The sequence below is a fragment of the Amblyomma americanum genome, chromosome 11, assembly GCF_052857255.1.
Source record: "Amblyomma americanum isolate KBUSLIRL-KWMA chromosome 11, ASM5285725v1, whole genome shotgun sequence".
In the NCBI taxonomy this organism is placed as follows: Eukaryota; Metazoa; Arthropoda; class Arachnida; order Ixodida; family Ixodidae; genus Amblyomma; species Amblyomma americanum.
Window position 1 is genome coordinate 48407667 of NC_135507.1, and position 16850 is coordinate 48424516.

At 47.8% G+C, this 16850-nt stretch overlaps 1 long non-coding RNA gene across 1 annotated transcript; it reads right to left on the reverse strand.

Annotated features, from left to right (window-relative positions):
• Positions 1-4956: 4956 nt before the first annotated feature.
• LOC144110855 (uncharacterized) lies at positions 4957-10066 on the reverse strand. The gene is made up of 2 exons (XR_013309934.1): positions 9953-10066; positions 4957-5082 (listed from the first exon to the last, which is right to left on the reverse strand). It is a non-coding gene; the product is annotated as an uncharacterized LOC144110855 (long non-coding RNA).
• Between the last annotated feature and the right edge of the window lie 6784 nt (positions 10067-16850).

Genomic DNA, 16850 nt, shown 5'->3' on the forward strand with positions numbered 1-16850 from the left:
TCTAAAGAAGTAAAATTACTTCCGTCTTAACGGGGAAAATAAACAGTCCAAGGCAACATACGTATCTTGTGCTTCGAACCAAGGAATTTAAGAAACAACATTCAGAGCACCGCCGCAGTGATCTGGGTGTGTGAGAATTAGCCTTGTATGCAGAAGGTGTGTGGTTCGATTCCAAGTGTCTTTGCGTACCCACCTTTGGTACAATGGGTAGAAGCTTTCCCTCACCTAATGACCTGCTTATCGGAGGTAAAATATTTGGGAAATGGCTCTTTGTCATCATCTTGTCTATTTGAAAACAACATATCATGGCACCATTTGCTAAAAGTGGCCCTTGGGCTATACCTACTCATCATCGTTATAAACACTCCAGAGATGTCATGGTTTATGGGGGTTTAACGTCTGAAAGCGACTCAGGCTATGAGGGGCGCCGTAGTGAAGGTCTATGGAAATTTCGACCACCAGGGGTTCTTTAACGTGCACTGACATCGCACAGTACATGGGCCTCTAGAATTTCGCCTTAGTCGATATTCAGCCGCCACGGCCGGAATTGAACTCACGTCTTTTGGGTCAGCAGCCGAGCGCCATAAACACTGAGCCACCGCGGCGGGTTACTAGAAATGTCATTCATTCTGCCACAGCGTAGGGGCGCGTGGTTGTTAGGATTCATGAGCTTGAAACACAAGGGCGTCCTAGTTCTATTTTCTACCGCAGGCAACGCTGAACTCGCTGCCTGTGCTTGAAGAGGTCACTAATCGTTCAACCCACTGTACAGCAAGTGAAGGAACTGAAAGGCTTATTACCTCTCTCTGCATGAAAGCAGTTAGAACGATAACGCATCTGTAAAAAAACTAATACACCCGCCTTCTTTGCAAGAACAAATAGCGGCACGCCTTTCTGCATCCCTTATCAGTAACAACACATTTTCGAGAATGGCCACTTAAAACGCCCACATCTCAACCCCAAAAAAAATTCTTTGTACACATATCCCTGCAAGTGTAGATCTCCCCGTGTCCGCGCAGGCCTTCGTGGACTGGTTCCGGGACGAGAGAAACCTGGGCCACCACGTGTTGTTCGGCATGAGCCTGCTGTTGGCCACCAGCCTGTCTCTGGCCCTGACGCTGTCGTGGCTGGAGGCGAGCCGACGGATGGCCAACCTCTCGTGGCTGCTGTCGGTGCCCCTGGGACTGGCCCTGCTCCTGCACAGCTGCGTGTGGGCGAGCCTGGCCGTCTACGGACTCTGGTATGGGAGGATTCCTGCATCGTAGGGCCTCACAATAATAATGTTTCAGTAGGTGGCATTGCGTATCCCTATTGAAGCTATTAAACGAGTCGCTAATATGAAATTATGGCAACATGGAGTCTATGTGATGTTCAAAATATATGGACATCCAAACTTTTTGTGTACAGAGTCCGTAAGCTTTCATTAAAATTTCCATATAGCTTCTACAAAACATGCATCATGTCGTACAGAGGCCGTAAGTTTCTGTAAAACGCTTTCCATAATATCCATACCGAATACATACGCTCCATACTGATTCCATACGGAGATAATAGAATTACATTAGCCTCTGCTCAAACCTTCGGTTGGAATGTATCTCGTGATTGTGGACTGCACAAATGAACTTCTGCTGACCACTGCTTGTGAAGGTGCAGCAGGCAGCCAAAGTGAAGAGCCTAAGATCTAAAAGAAATAAGATTTTGCTGTCTGTTTTAATCACAACGAACGTTTCGGTGCGCACGTGACCTCTACCCCTTCGATCATTAGTGCTCTTATTGCTGGGACACCTGCACCACACTACTATAGTGGAGCATTTTCGTGAGCAGGAAGTTTCTGGCCCACTTGAATTCTCTATCTCCTGTGTGGGTCGTATTTTGCTATTAAGGACAGTTTCCGTTATAAATTCTTTTTCTTGCAAGAAACTTCTTAATGCCGCACTCGCTGAACCTACGTTGTTTGCCGCCTATAAGCGTCGTCGACATAACGGGTGGTTGTCATTGGCGCTGGGGAAAAAGAACGAACTAGGAAAAAATTGAGGGACGATACCGATTGTGGGTAACAGGAAATATGAGCGCGGCTCTCCAGATGTGGTAGCTACTACCTGCCACGGTTGGCAGGTGGCGTGTCGCGCTACTAGTCGCCCTCTAGGATCCGCGCGTGGCAGCCATCTTCCGGTTCTGGAAGCGCCTTCTGAACTGTCCCTTCTGCCCTGCTTCTGCCCTAGAGGCGACGTTATCGCACTTGATGCTTACTTGCCCCGGACTCAGTAGGCAGGCAAGCGACACCTGGGTATTCAGGGTTACCACCCCATCCGACGAACCGACACTCGAACCTGGACCCATGGGCCCCAATACCGGGCCCTGTTGGAATTTATATCCGACACCGGCCTGCACATGTACAATTTGAGTCAAAAATATACAGCCCCAGGGATTTGCTTGGAAGCCGCGTATCGGAGTTCTTAAGCCCATCTGACAGTCCTAAGCTTGGGAGGGTTCAGGACTTAAGTTCTTCCCGCATTCATGATATTAGGGTCCCTGAGTATGCAAGAGGAGTCGCGCTGGAGGTCTCAGAAGAAGGCCTCTTGGGCTGTATGTTTTTGACTGAGACTGTACCTATAACCCTCTTTTGCCGAAGGGAATGTTTGTGCAGAAGAAAAGAAATTCCTCCGCTGTCGTCGTGGCAGGTGGCGTTTTTCTCTGCCTCTCCCTGCCACGGTTGTCAGGTGGCGTGTTACGCGGACACCGCCGGCCCCGACGACTGCGACGCGGAAGCCGGGAATGGGCTCCTGTGAGCTGCGTTGTAAAACTCATGAACTGCAGGGCGATGAAATAACTGCGGTTCTAAATTGTACTGCACACTATGTAGTCCGAGAACGCCTAGAGCTAAGGTCTAGAACAGGTGCTGTAGTGAAACCTATTTTTACGCGATAGCGTATACAGCTCATTCGGTGGAAAGAGCCGTCGGCGTAGTCGGCATCGCGTGTGGGCAGCCAGACCCTCAGAGGGGTCTTGCGAATTCCGGGGCCGCCGTGGGAAATCACCACATTAGCGGGTCCCATGTCCGCAAGTGCCACTTCAGCGAGTAGCACGTGATGACACGGCTGTGATGCCATTGCGAGAGCGAAACCGCCACGTAGGTAATTCTACTTATTAGGTTGGAATGAGATGCCAAGGAGGACTCCTCCGCACTCCGCTTCGCGGTGGCCAAGACGACACGCTAGCCGAGAACGAGATTCAGACCAAGTCTGGTCCGCCTGCCAGTTCCACTGATCAAGTGCTTCCACATGCCACTGCCGCCACTGCTGCAGCAGAATACCTCAATCTTTACGACGGGAAACGCAGCTTAGTGAGTGCGCAGACTACGTGGGACTAGACAGCAGAAAACCATCACTCTTAGGTGAGCAGCACAGACATCAGTAGCCAGAGTAGTACTTGATTATTGAAATGGTTGGCTTATTTTCGATGCCCGTGTTTCTTTTCGCCACACTCTGCGTGGACCCCGTATAATAAAGCAAGAACCCAGTTGAGGGCTCCACAGTTCCTTCGAAAGCGTATTATATATTGTTTCGTGCCATGCTCATATGGTATACTGCGGGATTGACCGCCTTGGTCATTCACATCGTCTGTGCGAATTAGGCGACGTCTGTGGTCTCTTCTTTCTTCACCTCACGGGGACATTTCCACATCTTTGAGGACGGCCGACATCTTTTTTCTCCCTCCGCGTCTAACCTGCGCTGGCTGCACGTCCCAGCACCAGTGGACATGCGGACTTTGCTTTCTTTGGTCGCAGGCCTGGCAGAATTCTGGAGTGTCGGATGGCACTCTGCTCGGACCACTCCCAGAATTGGCCGTAGAAAGATGGCTTTCTACGACTGATAAAAGAAAGCTCATCTGGACTTCGAAGAAGCTTCGTTGTAGGGAATGTAGCGGGCTTTGCACTTGTGGATTATTATGCTTATACCTTGAGAGCAATTTTCATTTGTATCGTTCGTGCACCAAAATTTTACCATGCGCTCTTAATGGACATTTCTCGGTCGTGCCAGCAAGGGCATTACAGGGGTGCTCCAGTTGCGTTCAACTTAATTTCTTCTATCGGAGAAAGCTGCATGCGGCGAAGGTGCACGGCTCCTCAGAATCTCTGGCGCACAGCCAGGTACAACAGGTTGTTTGAAACAAACATTGCCACAGTGACTATAAGTCAGCTTGTGAGGAAAACGCCGCTATACCAAGGCCCATATCAACGAATAAACGATATTCGCGCCATGTGGATGGGTGGCGCCTTCTCTGGTAGGTGTCAGAAATCACATGCACTTTTTTTTTGAGTTAGTGAAAGCGTATCATAAAATTGCTTGTTTTTGGTACATAAGCAATTTTCAGTGAACATGAACATTGGATCAAAATCAGAGGCGCCAAATTACGAGCACAGTGCTTGAACCAATTAACTTGTAGCCCCGGTCGAAAGGAAAATATTATTAGCGTATTGGCTTCCGTGCAGTTTATAGATGATTAGGAGCAATATGATCGTGTTTTTCTTATAGAGGCGCTAGCGAAGCCGGGAAAGCAGGCGCGAAACTGTGGTTCATCGAGGCAGCGTGTTCACGAAAAGCCGGCATGAATATAAACGGAGGTCTTGACTTTGACAAGACGTGAACGATTTTTCTCACCATCGAACCGATTTTGAAAAAATGCAGTGTGGCAAACCTTTGTTATTCATTGATTGAAGTAGCGAGAAGAAAACTGTACAAAAATACCAGTAAAACGCTAGCTTTAATACTTTTTTATTTGAATGAGTTGGGTGGCATTTTCACACGAACATAACCATTGTGTAGAACACACACTGATGCGTAGCGATACCCATAGAACGAAGCTTTATAATGAAGAGACTCGAAAAGCTATAAACGCGATCTGCCAAAAGTTTGGGGATCCAGGAACCGGAGCCACGGCTGAGTGTGACCGAAAGCTGGCGCGGACTACGGATCTTGGGCAGGGGCGGCCGGCACACATGTCTGCGTCATGCTGACAAAATGTCGGCCGACCATGGGCAGCATCTCATCCTTCCATCTCCGGTAGGCCATCGGATACTGCCTGCGAACAACGTACAGTAATAACGGCGTCAGTACGTTAATGACGCTTTGTGGTTTAGCGGGCAATGACGCTTACAGCTCGGAAACGTTTGGGTGGGCGCTTTACCCGCCGAAATAGCTCGGTGGCAATGCATGCATAACGAAGTCAGAACACCGGGCGGTCGCAACTAATCCGGGGCCATCCACTGCTTCGTTCTCCGTAGAAAATGGAAATTGGTTTTGAGGAAAGGAAATAGAGCGGTACCTGTCTCACATATTGGCAGACGCCCGAACCGCACCGTAAGAGAAGGGATAAAGGAGAGAGTGAAAGAAGAAAGGAGTGCCGTAATGAAGGGCTCAGGAATAATTTCGGCCACCTGGGGAATTTTAATTTGCCGTGACACCGCACAACACACTGACGCCTTTTGCGTTTCGCCGGTCGGTTTCGAACCCGGGTACTCTGGCTCAGAAGACGAGCGCCTTAAGCACTGAGCCAACGCGGCGGGTTTCCCCATAGCGTCTGCGCAGCTTGGCTACGCTAAACCTCTCGTACCCTGCTTACTTGTGCTAAGAGGAACAACAATACGGATATATTTGCAGGGAAGCTATGATACAGTCGTTGGAGTTCACTGTTTCTATAAACCGACTGCAGATGCACTAGTAAACTAAAGAGCGCAACTGTGGCGGAAATGCGTATCCACGGACAGTTTAAGCGATTAATAAAATTTCCGCTTTTTACATCAATTATTCGCTCTGCGGAAGCTCCCATAGAAGCCCCATACCTTTTGTGCAGGATATACCGTCTACTTCTGCGCTAAAACCTTTTTTTGTTTCTTTATTTTCGCTATCTTACATTCGCCTGTTTACAACGCAGATACTCGATACCTCTTCGTACACGTCATGTGTTCATTATACGCTGTACGTGGCCGTGTGTATTCTGTGCGCCTTAAATGCATAGGAGCATCAGTTGTTATTCAAGTGGCTTTCAGCGTGCAAAGATGTGTAGGTCAGCTTATGTTCAGTAAGCTCCGCATTGCGGACGTTGAAGTGTCCCTGAGAAACTCTGACATGCGATCCCAAAAATGAAACCGTGCATTGGCTATGTTTTGGCCAATTAGATCATGACTTACGCCGTCCATGAGGCATATTCGTGCCAGGCCGGGGGTGCTTTCGTCAATGCGCCGCCTGTGACCGTTTGATCCACGTGGTACTGGGATTCTGAACAATTATGGTGGCTAGGAGTTACTCGGGTTATATTACAGCGCTGAAGAGGAATGAAGTTACTCCGTGAAGTAGTAGTAATGTTGGCCCTATGGGAAGACTCGGGTGTAAACGGAGATGAATCTAAACGATGGGAGGCGCACTTCACGAGCATGGCGGAAATGTCGCAGTGCTTTAATTTATGAAGAAGATGGTATGCAGGCAAGGGGTCGATAATGAATGGAGCAGAAACAAAGAAAAACCTCGATTTCGATGGTTGTTAAAGCGGCAGCCTACGTAAAAGCGTGTTTCCCGTTCCCTGGTGTCTGCGTCGTTAGTGTAACCCACCAGATGCCACTAGTCACGGCACTGTCAGGTCCGAATTCAGTGACGGACATGATACTTGACGTTAAGACATCGTTTAGCGCTGATTGCCCTGATTGCGAGTCGCTAATTAATCCAAAACAATTATGTTACAAATGAAACCAAACTGCTGCATTCGGATGAACGGACGGACGGATAATGGTTGGACGAATGAATAAGTGACCACACGTGACTGTGCGTGCTTAATACGCCGAGTTGGTCATTCACAACCACTGCCATCAGCATTTCGCACCATTCAGGCCATTGCAGAAATTAGTATGAAATAAGACTACATGTGCGGTGCATTTTAATCCGAAAGCACTTATTGGCTCTTGAGTGGCGTCACCAGAAGCTCTGGGCAGATGCTGTGGAGAGAAGTTGTGGACAGAGCGTGTCCGCATGTAATGAATGAAAGCACAATCGTAGCGCCATCATGTGGCACCCACTGAAACACCTTCGCAATGTACGGTGTAGGTCCAGTAGATGGCGCGCGCGTAGGCGAGATGGGGGAGGAAGGACGCGCAGCAAGGGGACTGCTTTCGCATTACTGCACCTATGCAGAGTTTAGTGCACCCCTGGAATTTTATAGAATTCGCTGTAAGTGCCAATGACTGCAGAGCTTTGCTGTGCAGCCAGACGCAACGAGTGATCAGAGGAATACATGTGGGACCATATTAACGCTCCCTGTCTGCGGATACCGCTATAAGCGACACAGGGACGAGTTGGATGCTCTAAAGGGCACCGACTGGCCCTTCACTTCTCCCCGCTGGCGCTTCGAAAGGCAGCCGCATGGGATGTTTCAGCACGCCTACATTCAGAGATTGTGGTTCTCAAAGTCGAGGCAGCCTATAGTATACCACCAGTGTTAAAATATTTTAAAAAAGAGGTAGGTAGCTGCTCTGTAAGGAACGGCTAAAACACAACGTCAAATCGCTCCTGATATTTGTAATGGCAAAGTGCACTTTTTGTTGTATGTAAGGACCTCTGATATTTCACAACACGAGCCAGGAACAACGCCGCGTTGCCTCAAATAGGTGGAACTAGCTTATAAGCTGTTTGTCACATTTTCTGAACATGTGGATAGGCCACCCGCTGAGATGCGCGCGGAGGATAGTACAAAAAACGTTGGAGAGCTCCTAAGCAGCGCATATAAGTTGACGAGGTAGTGTACGATGTTTGGTGCATCATCTGAAGCTGATACGACTCTTTAGAGTTTTTTTTACATAATTTTACTAGCACGACGGTAAACACCGATACTTAACATCAGAAAACGTTGGATTCCCATTCTAAGCAGCTTGACACCTTTGAGCGCCTTTTAAATTTTATTGTTTCAATTAATTGATCAATTAACTACTAAATTTACTTAATTAGGATCATCAAGCATTGGCTTTTCATTCTTACCATCCAACACCTTTGAAAACTCCTTTTTCCAAATTTTTTTACTTTTTAAAATGTTTCAATAATTAACAAATGATTTCAATTATTAAATTAACGCGTCATCGTCTATCACACGCCAGTCAATCATCAATCACCAGAACTACAAATTAGCATGATTTTATTTGTTTTTCGCAGCCCCCGTTTATTTCTGACACGCGATGCCGACTACGCCGACGGCTCTTTCCTCCGAATGAGCTGTATACGCTATCGCGTAAAAATAGGTTTCACTACAGCACCTGTTCTAGACCTTAGCTCTAGGCGTTCTCGGACTACATAGTGTGCAGTACAATTTAGAACCGCAGTTATTTCATCGCCCTGCAGTTCATGAGTTTTACAACGCAGCTCACAGGAGCCCATTCCCGGCTTCCGCGTCGCAGTCGTCGGGGCCGGCGGTGTCCGCGTAACACGCCACCTGACAACCGTGGCAGGGAGAGGCAGAGAAAAACGCCACCTGCCACGACGACAGCGGAGGAATTTCTTTTCTTCTGCACAAACATTCCCTTCGGCAAAAGAGGGTTATAGGTACAGTCTCAGTCAAAAACATACAGCCCAAGAGGCCTTCTTCTGAGACCTCCAGCGCAACTCCTCTTGCATACTCAGGGACCCTAATATCATGAATGCGGGAAGAACTTAAGTCCTGAACCCTCCCAAGCTTAGGACTGTCAGATGGGCTTAAGAACTCCGATACGCGGCTTCCAAGCAAATCCCTGGGGCTGTATATTTTTGACTCAAACTGTACATGTGCAGGCCGGTGTCGGATATAAATTCCAACAGGGCCCGGTATTGGGGCCCATGGGTCCAGGTTCGAGTGTCGGTTCGTCGGATGGGGTGGTAACCCTGAATACCCAGGTGTCGCTTGCCTGCCTACTGAGTCCGGGGCAAGTAAGCATCAAGTGCGATAACGTCGCCTCTAGGGCAGAAGCAGGGCAGAAGGGACAGTTCAGAAGGCTCTTCCAGAACCGGAAGATGGCTGCCACGCGCGGATCCTAGAGGGCGACTAGTAGCGCGACACGCTACCTGCCAACCGTGGCAGGTAGTAGCTACCACATCTGGAGAGCCGCGCTCATATTTCCTGTTACCCACAATCGGTATCGCCCCTCAATTTTTTCCTAGTTCGTTCTTTTTCCCCAGCGCCAATGACAACCACCCGTTATGTCGACGACGCTTATAGGCGGCAAACAACGTAGGTTCAGCGAGTGCGGCATTAAGAAGTTTCTTGAAAGAAAAAGAATTTATAACGGAAACTGTCCTTAATAGCAAAATACGACCCACACAGGAGATAGAGAATCCAAGTGGGCCAGAAAATTCCTGCTCACGAAAATGCTCCACTATAGTAGTGTGGTGCAGGTGTCCCAGCAATAAGAGCACTAATGATCGAAGGGGTAGAGGTCACGTGCGCACCGAAACGTTCGTTGTGATTAAAACAGACAGCAAAATCTTATTTCTTTTAGATCTTAGGCTCTTCACTTTGGCTGCCTGCTGCACCTTCACAAGCAGTGGTCAGCAGAAGTTCATTTGTGCAGTCCACAATCACGAGATACATTCCAACCGAAGGTTTGAGCAGAGGCTAATGTAATTCTATTATCTCCGTATGGAATCAGTATGGAGCGTATGTATTCGGTATGGATATTATGGAAAGCGTTTTACAGAAACTTACGGCCTCTGTACGACATGATGCATGTTTTGTAGAAGCTATATGGAAATTGTAATGAAAGCTTACGGACTCTGTACACAAAAAGTTTGGATGTCCATATATTTTGAACATCACATAGACTCCATGTTGCCATAATTTCATATTAGCGACTCGTTTAATAGCTTCAATAGGGATACGCAATGCCACCTACTGAAACATTATTATTGTGAGGCCCTACGATGCAGGAATCCTCCCATACCAGAGTCCGTAGACGGCCAGGCTCGCCCACACGCAGCTGTGCAGGAGCAGGGCCAGTCCCAGGGGCACCGACAGCAGCCACGAGAGGTTGGCCATCCGTCGGCTCGCCTCCAGCCACGACAGCGTCAGGGCCAGAGACAGGCTGGTGGCCAACAGCAGGCTCATGCCGAACAACACGTGGTGGCCCAGGTTTCTCTCGTCCCGGAACCAGTCCACGAAGGCCTGCGCGGACACGGGGAGATCTACACTTGCAGGGATATGTGTACAAAGAATTTTTTTGGGGGTTGAGATGTGGGCGTTTTAAGTGGCCATTCTCGAAAATGTGTTGTTACTGATAAGGGATGCAGAAAGGCGTGCCGCTATTTGTTCTTGCAAAGAAGGCGGGTGTATTAGTTTTTTTACAGATGCGTTATCGTTCTAACTGCTTTCATGCAGAGAGAGGTAATAAGCCTTTCAGTTCCTTCACTTGCTGTACAGTGGGTTGAACGATTAGTGACTTCTTCAAGCACAGGCAGCGAGTTCAGCGTTGCCTGCGGTAGAAAATAGAACTAGGACGCCCTTGTGTTTCAAGCTCATGAATCCTAACAACCACGCGCCCCTACGCTGTGGCAGAATGAATGACATTTCTAGTAACCCGCCGCGGTGGCTCAGTGTTTATGGCGCTCGGCTGCTGACCCAAAAGACGCGAGGTCAATTCCGGCCGTGGCGGCTGAATATCGACTAAGGCGAAATTCTAGAGGCCCATGTACTGTGCGATGTCAGTGCACGTTAAAGAACCCCTGGTGGTCGAAATTTCCATAGACCTTCACTACGGCGCCCCTCATAGCCTGAGTCGCTTTCAGACGTTAAACCCCCATAAACCATGACAACTCTGGAGTGTTTATAACGATGATGAGTATGTATAGCCCAAGGGCCACTTTTAGCAAATGGTGCCATGATATGTTGTTTTCAAATAGACAAGATGATGACAAAGAGCCATTTCCCAAATATTTCACCTCCGATAAGCAGGTCATTAGGTGAGGGAAAGCTTCTACCCATTGTACCAAAGGTGGGTACGCAAAGACACTTGGAATCGAACCACACACCTTCTGCACACAAGGCTAATACTCACACACCCAGATCACTGCGGCGGTGCTCTGAATGTTGTTTCTTAAATTCCTTGGTTCGAAGCACAAGATACGTATGTTGCCTTGGACTGTTTATTTTCCCCGTTAAGACGGAAGTAATTTTACTTCTTTAGAGTTATTCTGTTTTCTGTGCATACTGAAACATCTTTAAGGTTGTGTGGTATCAATTAGGTTATATTCTTCGGCGCTTACAGTGAAAAATGTGTGCGGAATTTTGAAGTTACCAGTCCAGTGACTGTACTTCATAAGGTTGGTATAAATAATACAGAGAGTGAGCTCGATTTGGCTCCTACTGATTTGTGGGGAAGACCGAATGAGGTTTACGGGTCACATGTGCAGCTCATCTTGAACTCATTAACATGATAAAGGTATGGTTTTTGTCCAATGAGAACGATGGCGTAAAGACATACGCTATCTGTAGTAGCGTGGTTGAGGTAGGACTGTCTGTCGCGCATCTTCAAAGTCACGAAACGGGATCTTTTTCACTGAGAACTTAAGTATGCGTACAGTGAAAAAGGGAGCAGAGGGTGGTAGTTGATTTCCACTTCTTCCCTTATTGGAGGGAAGAAATCTTGATTTGAGCTTTGACTTTCCAAATTTCTGGAATCAGTGAATTGGAGTTCTTTTTTACGACTGCTAAGTTACAAGCAGCTAGCTTCCCAATTGCAGCAACTGAAAAAGAATGGTTTCCAAAAAGTGCACATTAATCAGAAAAAGTATACAAGATGGGTATGTGTGAACAAAAAATATTTTGATGTTGTCAGCCAAATACAATCGCCTAGAATGTGTTGCCGGAATGAAAAGACTTACATCCTGCTTCTACTGGCATAAATATTGGTTAATTAGTTTCCGTGCGAGCTATTAATAAATTTCATCGCACACATACCTCGCAAACCATTTGTGATGAATGAATATTTCGAACGATTTATACATATATTCTCATAAAAGAGATCTATTGACTGCTGGTCTGCTGCAATTTTAGATTTTGTAAAAGCGTCATTGCAAAGGTGAGGCTATTGGGGAGTGCGGACTGTTGAACTACTACCCGTTGAGAGCATGTGGTAACTGACGCGAAATACCTCGCAGTCAGTGCTTCTAGCTTTAACTTTAAGGTCATGCAAGCATATTTGAGGTGTTGGAAGTCGAGTGATGAAGCGAGAGAAAACGGTGGGCATTGCTGGCTGTTTTACCGTGCTCAAAGTGTGTGTTACCGAGCTAGCCGAAGTCACAAAGCGTGTAAGCGCGTTGTCTTAGCATACACATTGCCGTACCTGTCGGCGGTCCATGCGGACATCGAAGTGGTAGCCACAGGCGTCGCACGGGTAGGTTCTGGCGTGATACGTGCCTCGCAACACGTTGATATCCCTGGCGGCAAGGCCTAACATATGAATGCGAAAAATAATCAGAAGCAATTTTCAACGCAGACTTAGCTTCCTCTTTAAGGAGGTTACGGGTTCTTCTTGAACCAGTAAGTGTGTGCAGTTCACACACAGAGGTGTTCTAGTTAGAGAAGTTTTTTTACGAGTGGCGAGTCATTTCTCAGTTCATTGAAGATCACCTGATTTTCTACCAACAGTCGCCTGAGTGGGTGCTGGCCATTCGAAGATAGCCTACATCATCGACAGTTTTCCTTCCAGATTATATAAGAAAGCTTATATAATGTATCTCCGGCCCGATTAAGCAAAAACTAAAATGGTTGTCATGAGGAAACAGTGCTTAATAACATAGTGGGTTGAAAGTTTGTTTCTGAGCATGTTTTCAAAAATGAACATTTCAATTACGTAGTACGCGCATTCATAGTAGTATAATTCGCTCTGAAATAAGACGTTAAGAGTTTATTTATGCGCGGTTTTATCACATTGAGTTCATTTGTTTATAATGCTATAACTGTGACCGTATCATTGAATTATCTCTTTCCTCGATGTAGATGGTGCCAGAAAGGAGAGGCAAAGGCTTTATCACGAGACACCAGGAAGTACAGTCGGGGACAAAAGTCTTTGAACCGCGTGACCAACAAAGAAATCTGGTAGCTCCATTATTAGCCACCATTTTGAGACCAAACTTGCGGAGGTGAAAGTCAAAACCTTCTTATATTGCCTCCGCAAGTGCGGACTCCAGCTGACCGCTAATAAAAAAAAACTATCGGCTTCGTTCACAGATCATGCGGACCAAATACTTTTGAGCCCGACTGCACGTGCAATGTACAGGGTTGTCCACTTTTATATTGAACACGCAAGCGCCTTGATTTGCTGTTCAGAGCGCCAGAGTGTCTCTTGCATTTGTTCATCAAAGCGAAGTGGCAGCTGACGAGAAGCACGACCTCTAGGTTCCTCTACGCATAGGCAACTTTGCTCCGATGCGTCGATGTGGAGGACGCGCCGGCCATCTGAAGAGCGTAGTCACACCTCTCGCGTGTTTAGGTTAGAAGTGGACGACTCCACGTAGCAAACAGCACAGAGTTAAGCTCCTCTTTTAGCTGCGAACTCTTCCCCAATATCAAGCGGTGCAGCAGATGGAACTGCAGCAAGAGCGTCTGTTCTGGAAACTCGAGAATGCCGCCGCAGATGTATCGGCCGAACATATGCCTACATGAAGTTGATTTTTACCTGGAGGTAGAATCCGATCACTTCGTGACTGTTAATATTGGTGCCATTGCTGGCGGTATTTCAGACGCGTAAAAGGCGGATTGCATGGTAGAGATACGAGCACGATTTATTTAATCCTGCTACACAGACAGCTTCATCGATCAGCTCTTTACACATTTTTCGCACTGGTGCTTGGTCTCCGGGATGGAGATCTCAAGCGATCTATGGTTTAGTGCAGTGCATTCATACAGCGCAGTTTACTTTCCAGGTGAGAGATCCAAGGCCGTGCCGTAGATTGGATGTTATTTAACATGTCCACACAGTAACTACTTTTTTTCTCTGTGTACAAAATGAGCAGCGATGTACACATTTTCCGTACTTGATATGCTTCATACTGTTCATCATCAGGAATCAAGCTCTGAGGCCAGCTGCCAGTAATGGTTGCAATGTAAGAACAGGCGTACGAAACAGACCATTGCGCGATTGCTATCCAATCAGAGTCGATTTGTTTTCACAACACTGCACATCCATTAAAGAACCGTGCATAGTGCTTGACAGATTTATACTCACCGGGCGAGCTGTGTCGATCATAGCAGTTCGCCCTCACTCTTGGGTACTCTCGGGCTGGCTGTACGGATGGGGCTGCACATGAAAGAGAGAAAAGAATACATCGATTTTAAGAGCGAGATGGACATGACTGCCAAGACATGTTCGCTGTTCTCATCGCCGAATTATTAAGCAGTTATTCAGATTTAATTTTTTTATTTTTTATACAATCAAATTATGCAAGCCACCTATTTACATTTGAACATGGTTCTGACGATCGTTTTTGCTCTGGCCTTATCGTGATTTCGCCCCAGGACATTTTGTGTTTGATGAAGGCGCGTTTTTTGAGAAAGCAATTTCCCCAAGCACAACATTAAGCATCGAAAGCTGGGTCGTGACCTGCATCGGCGTCTTATCGAACAATAAGCAGAATGCTTCCCGTGTCTCGCTGCCTTATCAAAACCAGCTCGACACGCGTCGTCTAAACCTTCGTTAAACTTTTCAAACGCCACGTTATTGATACCGGAAGCGCTTTGGGGTTAGCACCACTATCAGCACCAATGTTTGTATCCAACAAAAGCTATTATAGTGCTTCTTAATTTAAGTCGAATGGAATTTGTTTTTTACGAGTTTGTATCAGTGTTCTATTTGTGACCCCTTTCGATACAATGTACTCAAGTCTGTGAGATATACTTCGCTGAAAGTGCACTTCGTTAGTGACTATGTCTCGTATCGCGACTGATGTCCTACGCACACTTCCAAAAGCATTCCTGGCAAATTATTTAAACAGCTAAATATGTGCTCATAAAATATGTCATCTTTGTCGCTTTTAAAATGCACAGCGTTTCCAATGAGCAAACCCTAGATTGTGTGAAGGCGCAGGCCCGGAAAAGAGTCAGTCTCTCTGAAATAGGGGCGCCATCAAGTGCGAAACTTCGCTACTAGAAACGCTTTCCTGTGCAGCAACACCGCAATGGTTTACCCCTGCTCGTGGTCCCCTGCTCGTGGCGTCTAGCGTGGTCGTGGCCTCCCTGCCATGGACGAGCCTAAAAGGCGTCATCTGGGTGGTCTCCTGCACTGCGGTGTTGTAGGCGAAGACGACGTAAGGCAGGATGACATCCCAGGTTTTGTGTTCGGCATCGACATACATGGCGAGCATATCGGCGATGGTTTTGTTCAGGCGCTCGGTTAGTCCGTTGGTCTGCGGATGGTATGCAGTTGTCCTCCGGTGGCTGGTTTGACTCTAACGCAGGATGGCTTGCGTTAGTTCCGCCGTGAATTCTGTTCCTCTGTCTGTGATGAGCACATCGGGGGCGCCGTGTTGAAGAAGAATGCATTCCACGAAAAATTTGGCGACTTCTGCTGCTGTTCCGTTCGGTAGGGCTTTCGCCTCGGCGTAGCGGATCAGGTAGTCGGTCGCTAAGATGATCCACTTATTTCCAGATGTTGATGTTGAAAAACGGTCAAGCAAGTCCATGCCGATCTGCTGAAAGGGCCTTGAGGGAGGTTCAATGGGGTTCAGAAATCCTGCTGGTCGTGTAGGAGGGGTCTTTCGTCGCTGACAATCTCGGCAGGATTTCACATAGTGTGCGACATCGGCAGACAGTCGGGGCCAGTAATACTTATCTTGAATGCGGCGGAGGGTGCGAGTAAACCAGAGATGTCCAGCTGTCGGCTCGTCGTGTGAAGCCTGTAGAACTTCTTCGCGGAGACAAACCGGTACAACAAGGAGGTAGGCTGTTTTGCTCGCTGCAAAGTTCTTCACGAGAACCTCATTCTGCACTCAGAAGGAAGACAGTCCTCGCTTGAATGAAGCGGGGTGTGAAGAAACCGTGCCTTCCAGGTACTCGATGAGGCGTTTTAGGTCGGGGTCCGAGGGTTGCTGCTGTGCAAAAGAGCTGGAGCTGATGGGTCCCAGGAAGGCGTGCTCATCGCCGTCCGGCGGCGGTGTATCTACAGGGGCTCGTGAGAGGCAATCGGCGTCAGAGTGCTTGCGTCCGGACTTGTAAACGACGGTGACGTCAAACTCCTGGAGACGCAAACTCCATCGAGCGAGTCGGCCAGAGGGGTCCTTCAAATTGGCGAGCCAGCACAGCGCGTGGTGATCGCTGACCACCTTGAATGGTCGTCCGTACAGGTAGGGGCGGAATTTTGACGTGGCCCAGATGATGGCAAGGCACTCCTTCTCATTTGTCGAGTAGTTAGCCTCGGCCTTGGAAAGGGAACGGCTAGCGTATGCGATGACCTTCTCCAGCCTGTCGCTTTTCTGAACGAGAACGGCACCTAGGCCCACGCTGCTTGCGTCGGTATGAACTTCAGTGTCGGCGTTTTCATCAAAATGCGCGAGGATCGGTGGGGACTGTAAACAACGCTGAAGTTCCTTGAAGCCTTCTGCGGCGCTTTCCATTTAAACGGCACGTCTCTTTTCGTCAGTTGGGTCAGGGGCTCGGCAATGCGCGTAAAGTTTTTCACAAATCGTCGGTAATATGCGCACAGTTCGAGAACTCTGCGCACTGCTTTTCTTATCGGCCGGCGGTGGAAACTGTTGAATAGCAGCTGTCTTCTGCGGTATCGGGCGTACTCCCGCCTTGCTAACGATGTGGCCTAGAAACAGTAGCTCTTCGTAGGCAAACTGGCACTT